Source organism: Neophocaena asiaeorientalis, unplaced genomic scaffold (genome assembly GCF_003031525.2).
Source record: "Neophocaena asiaeorientalis asiaeorientalis breed wild unplaced genomic scaffold, Neophocaena_asiaeorientalis_V1.1 scaffold232, whole genome shotgun sequence".
Taxonomy (NCBI): Eukaryota; Metazoa; Chordata; class Mammalia; order Artiodactyla; family Phocoenidae; genus Neophocaena; species Neophocaena asiaeorientalis.
In genome coordinates this window covers 351619-357934 of record NW_020175672.1, presented here as the reverse complement: position 1 = coordinate 357934, position 6316 = coordinate 351619, and the positions used below count along the sequence as shown (strand labels likewise).

At 51.0% G+C, this 6316-nt stretch overlaps 1 protein-coding gene across 7 annotated transcripts in view; it reads right to left on the bottom strand.

Annotated features, from left to right (window-relative positions):
- The window catches only part of NUMA1 (nuclear mitotic apparatus protein 1), a 75396-nt gene that overhangs the window by 34170 nt on the left and 34910 nt on the right, over window positions 1-6316 (bottom strand). For 4 of the 7 annotated variants that reach the window (XM_024731804.1, XM_024731810.1, XM_024731808.1 and 1 more), the window contains exon 1: window positions 2804-3025. The exons of 1 other annotated variant lie outside the window; for it this stretch is intronic. The gene's annotated coding sequence lies outside the window, so the exon portion shown is untranslated. Of the gene's footprint in view, window positions 1-2803; window positions 3026-3174; window positions 3389-3525; window positions 3671-6316 lie in introns of those variants that run through there. 2 more of the 7 variants (XM_024731805.1, XM_024731806.1) reach the window with 2 other exon arrangements.

Sequence of the window (6316 nt, the reverse complement as noted above, 5' to 3'; positions counted from 1 at the left end):
ACTAAGGTCTGAGCAACTCAGGAACAAGGGAAATGAGGCCCAGATCACCTCCCTGTCATTCCCCACTGCGCCTCTAGACTTGCTATCCTTTTGGTGAGGCCCAAAACTGCAGTCAAATTTTATTTGCAACCGAAGGTAAATCTTGCCCCCTCTGAGAGATTCCACAGCTGTGTTGCTAAAAATGACCCGACGAATCTCTCCCCTTTATCTCAGAGGCAAAACATACAACCCTTACATCCTCCCAGGGGAGCCTGTCTAAAACTGGTGTCAAGGCCAAATGCCTTCTGTGCTCCCCAGGCACAGGAACAGGCAGAATCCAATACTCAACATGAGGCAAGACCGTATCAGCTCAAATCCCATAGAGGGGCACTTTCTCAGAGACAGGACACTTTTAGGGCTTTTAGGGCAGCCCAGCCCTTCACTCTTCTCCAGGTAATGAATGACTGAAGCCAGCGGCACAGCTAGTCCTCGGCACGGGGACTACAACTTTAAGCAGGCCTTGGCTTGGAACCTAGGGATCCCAGCCAGAGCACCATCCTCCACACCCTCCCCCTGAAATCCGAGGCAGGCCCCACCCAGAAGACTGGGTGATGGTGACCGAAAAACAGATCCCCGCAATTGCAGCCTGGAACCATTTCACAGAAGGGTCTGCTAAGATTCACCCCCAACTCAAACAGGCAACTCCTCACCCCCACCACCCCCGATCAACAAACAAAATCTCAAAATGCAGGCCCTCTGTGGACACCTTCAGAGTTCCTACCTACCTCTTTCTTTGAAAAGAAGTGCCCCAGAAGAGAAGGCACCCTCTCTTTTCTCTGGGCTCAAGAAGGAACCAAGACACAGAAGCAGCTGCCTTATATACTAAAGCCCTTGCAACCTCTTTACATTTTCAAAACTGACATAATATAACTCCCTCACATCAGGATCAATTCCCACATTTACGGTAACCCCTCTATGTTTCCAGAGAAGATATATCAGGACAAGGAACTTGACACTCAAGAGATACGCTGGCACCTGGCCTGTACCCTCTCTGGGTCTTAAAGAGTTAAAACCTAGTCCTGGTTTCCTACCAGGGCTGAAGCTAATGCAAACCACCTGCTCAGATGCAAGGACCAGGACTGGAGGGTCAGGTTGCTGAGCTCTGGGGTCTGTTCTGGAAAAGCTTCAGTTTTAAGGGTTCACCAAGTGATAGGCCAAAGGCCAGAGGTCTGAGCTGTGGCAGCACTGCTCTCCTTACCGCCCCCCCCCCAACTTGGGTGCCAGCTCCTTTTGAGACCACCTCTTAGCCACTTAACTGACCTCCTAAACACCAGCCCTACCCCAAGATAACACCAAAGTAATCTTTGGTCTCAGAGAGCTGTAGAACTATACTGTTCACTCAGCCCATGGGCCCTTACCTCCGCTGGACCCTCATTCTTTCAGGTGCTAGCTCCCATTCCCAGAATTTCAGGACCCAAAGCCCACACAAACTCTCACCTCAAAGGTTCCTGCCCTAAGACCCACTCCCTCTCTACCGTGGGTTCCAAAGGCCCACAGGCTGACAACTCATAAGGGAAATGGCTTTCCCAACTCTGTGCCCACGTTGAATAGCAAGATTTACCACTACTTACCCAAACAGCCAGCCTGCCCGTAGCCATAAGCATTCCAAGCTCTGTACGCCTTTCTAAAAGGGATACCACCACCATCTGAGAGACCGCCCCATCCAAAGAGTGAACACCCTAACCCTGAGAGCGTTCTCCTCTGACAGGTGTGGAGGCACACTCCAGCAAGCACTCAGACCTCATCTGGTGGGTTACCCCAGAGCAGCCCAACGAAGGTCAAGCTATGTGATCAAGGGCTAACTTGTCATAAAGAACAGGACAGGAAATACCTTGCTGGTGCATCCCCTGGCTCCCAGGAGGTAAAAGGCCCAAGGACCAGCAGCTTCAAGAGAAACCAAGGAAGGAAAAACACAATCCTTTTCAACCCCTGGGGAGTTCTGAGCAGGATGTCTTGTGCAAGTCCAAAGAGATCTTCTGCACCGCTGAGGTCAGGGCAAACCAGCTTGCTGGATGTATTTCCTGAGCCCTCTGAGGGGCTCACTGTGGACTCAGGCCTCCCCCTCTTTACACAGACCATCCCCTCTGTGTAGCCTAGAATTCGGCCCAGAGTCCTGGTGAGGAACACGAGAAGAACTGCAAGGGAAACCAAGATTTCCCTCGTTTCTTCCAAGTGGCTTACTGCTATCGCCCTTCCCCCCATGCTCTGGAGGGTCCAGATCAGAAGGCCGTGGGCGCAAGGGCTGCAATCATGAACCAGATCTGGGGCCTAGAGCCACAGACTACACACGCACACCCGAGTTCACTCCAGCAGTTCATCAGCACCTGCCCACTGCTATATTCACACCCCCTGGTCCCTACCAGCTGACGAAATGAACCTTTTCCACTCCCCACCACCGCGTACACACCCAGGCCTCACTCGGGAATGGAGACGCTCTCCCGAGTTGTCTACAGCTCAACGTGCAGGCGTACACGCTTTCCCCCTCTGAACAAAAACACGCTGACATCTACGCGAGGGGGGAAGAAAGCAACCCTTTGCTCTGAAAGGCGCCAACTCCCGGATGTTGGCAAGCTCTGCTCCCAGCGCCAGTTTCAGAGTGTTTACTTGCTCTCCCTCTCCTCTCCCTCCCCTTCAAGGATGGTGCAGGAAAGGGAGGTGAAGAGGGGAGTCCACCGCACCCCCTCCTCCATGTTTGAACAAAAACCCAGAGAAACAGTGAGGGAGGGAAAGTCTCAGCGCGGGGGTGGGGGTGGGGTGGCCTTACCAGACTCCCAAAGCCACACGTATCTACAGGTTCTAATCCGCCATTAGCACTTAAATCTTGAAAGGAGAGGAGGAAGGGGGGGTCTAGTGGAAAGTAACCCCACACACAAAAGAAAAGTTGTTGGTTTTCTTCTCAGCCTGGCAGGAGCGATCTTCCTGGCTGACAGCCAGAAGTGCGTCACAATCAGGAGTCTGCTTTCTTTAAAGGCGCAGCAAGCTTCCGCGATCTGGGAGCGCATGGCGCAGGGCTGGGTGGGGTGCGGGTGGGGGAGGAGCCGGCAGACAAAAGTACTGAACTGAAACGGTGGCGAGAGCCAAAGCAAATTGTGGCGTAAACACAAAACACACCTCACAGCGGCCTGCCTGACAAACCTGATATCCCCCGGACACTCCCCCTTTGCGCTCTTAAGACAGCAGTGACAGCCTGTCCATCTCTGGCCAGCAGCGGAAGGGTAGGCCACGGACTGCCCTGATGATTAGATCAGCCCTGCCTGGCGGCGAGCAGGGCAGGGAGGAAGACCCGGGAACAGAGGCTTTGGAGAGCGAGCAAGACGCAAGCCCATTTAAACGCGGACAGCTTCCTGCCGGCTCCAGGGAGCGCTGCGTCTCCAAGCACACAGGCCGCTCGCACACAAAGCCCCGGCTTCCTTACGCGGGCGCCGCCTGCCCTGGGACATGGCCGCCCCCGAGCCCGTTCCCCGAGGGAATCTCTCCAGCCCGTACCTTCTGCGTGGCTTGGCCAGACTGCTGCGCTGCGCCCGCTCCTCCCCCTCGGCCACCCAAACAAGGAGCCCCGGCAGACTGCGGCCCTGGAGCGCAGGCCTGCGCTGTCGTGACTGCGTGCTATTGTCGACTGCGGAATGGCCGCCAAAATCCCAGCTGTGCTGCCAGAACCTAATCCCCTGTTCCGCTGAGCATTTGTGGGGAGGGGCTGAGGGGCCAAGGCACGGGACCTAGTACGGCAGGCACTGGCTGGAGCCCCTTAACACACACAGGCACTGGGACCCAGCGCCGGCATGGCCGAAAAGAAAAGATGTCTGACTCTTAGAAAACAAAACCACCGCGTTTACACCCATTAAACAGTGACCCTCACCAAGACCGCGAGAGAAACCCACCAGTCATCAGGAAGCCCCTCATCTTCCACTTACACCACAAACATTTATTAAGCACCTACTGGGCAAAAGGTACTGCTGGAAGACATTTTAGATGCTAAGGTCGATTATAATTCTAAGAAATGTGACTTGAAATTGTATTTCAAGACAGCATGTGCTAACTCTCACAAAAAGATACAAAAATTCTAACCAGTTGAGAATAGGGAAGGACTAAAAACTAAGTGATATTTTAATCTGGATCTTAAAACACATAGGTAGGGCTTCCCTGGTGGCACAGTGGTTGAGAGTCCGCCTGCCGGTGCAGGGGACACGGGTTCGTGCCCCGGTCCGGGAAGATCCCACATGCCACGAAGCGGCTGGGCCCGTGGGCCATAGTTGCTAAGCCTGCGCATCCGGAGCCTGTGCTCCGCAACGGGAGAGGCCACAACAGTGAGAGGCGCGCGTACCGCAAAAAAAACAAAAAACAAAAAACAAACAAACAAAACACATAGGTAGAACTTGCCCAGATGGAAACGGAGAGAGAAGTAAGGAAGAAGGGAAAGCAGAGAGAAGGTGTGGAAGTAGTGGAGGAACAGACTTGAAGGGGGAACTGGGGTAAGAGTTGGAGAATCTTAAACTTCAAGAAATCGAATTAAAATCTGGACGTTCATTTTGTTGTTTGTTTTTAGCATAGAGATGTGGTGTGATGAGAAGCGTGCTATGAGAAATTATTCTGGTATATAAATGAATGAGACTAGCAGCAGGGAGGTGGGTCAGAAGGCTGCCACAACAGGCAGGAGACAGGTGATGAGGACATGGGGGGTAAGGTAAGAGAAAGTGCAAAGAAGGGGAATGAGAGACACAGTGGAGACAGGATGAAGAGAAGGGAATGACTGGAAGCAGAGGAAGGAATTATAACAAAGAAAGTGTGAGGGATGGCGGGGAGGACAGAGAGGCCATATATAGAATTAAAATAAGTGTAAAAATGCTAGGGATCATGTTAGAACGAGAGAAAACAAGGTGCAATAGATAGCAGCTAATGCTTACTGAGTACATACTATGCACCAAGCACTGTTCTGCTGGCCTAATGTGTGTTAACTCATAAATCTGAAAAACTCCCTTTGTAAAGTAGATACTATTATCACTTATGTTTACAGTGAAGAAACTGAGCCACAGAGATAAAATAATTTGCCCAAGATCACACAGGTCATGAACGGCGGGGCTCTGATACCACTTGCTGCTCTGTCACCCTGGCAAGTAACCTCTGAGTCTCAGTATTCCTATTTGTGAAACAAGGATAAAGATATTTTAAGATTGTGATGAGGATTAAATCACATCTATAAGATGCCCAACACATTGGCTAGCACATAAGGCACAGGGTGGTACTTACCAAAGGTTAATTCCTACTTAGGCATTTTGGCCCCTTGTCACCAAGGTGTCCAAGCATAAGTTGGCTCACCATTTGTCAGGGAAGCTAGTGGGGTGCTCCTTCCTGAAAGAGGTTAGATCCTCAGGATGCTTGCTTTCCTTCCATCAGTCTGCCTCTATGGATTTTACTTTAAGGTCAGCTTAAATGTCAGCACCTCAAATATTAACGGATAACGGTGGTTCTTGGGGAGGAGTTAGATTGTAGGGGACTTTCTACAATATATGTTTCTTTTTATGTTTGAATTTAATTTTAATAATCATGTATTACATTGGTGATCAGAAAAATGTGTCTATATTCTGCATTTGTCACTGGTACTGACTTAACTGTATATGCAGGAAGTCTTGTTTTCACATCTAGAATGTAAATTCCTCAAGGGCATAACCAGTTCCATCTCTCTATGATCCCCCATAGTACCTAGCACACTAGGGCTCCTTGAATCTGTTCCATTGAACTACATCTGGATGGAAGGCTTCCAAATTCAACCTTCTGGCCACCAGAGAACGACCGTGGTGAGTGGTGGAGATACTGTGGAGGGGGTCAGACCAAGGTCCGTTGCTGCAGAGACCTCCCATGCCCTGGCTTCTTCTCCCAGGCAGGCCCTGTATCCTATTCCTATGGTATCACTTGCAGTCTGTGGTTAGCAATCGCTATTGGTATTCAAAGATGCACCAGGAAAGTAAAGGCAAAGCAAAAACCAAAGCTTTTATAGAAAAGCAAAGTGGCAAACATAATTTAATGACAGGCACGATCAACACTCCAAAAAAGGTATGGGGTGAAAAGAGGAGGCAGGCCTGCTCAAATCACCCTGGCCACATCTGGCACTGTGTCAGCCCTGCTGCTCCCTAGCACATGAAAGAATTGATACTGTGTCTCAAAAGAATACAAGAGGTTCTCCCCCCACCCTCCCTTGGCTCTAAACTCAAGGCAACAGCTTCCAGCTGTGCAGCCTCAGAGGCTCTGAACTCTCCTCTGGAACCTGTCCACCAGAGTTGCC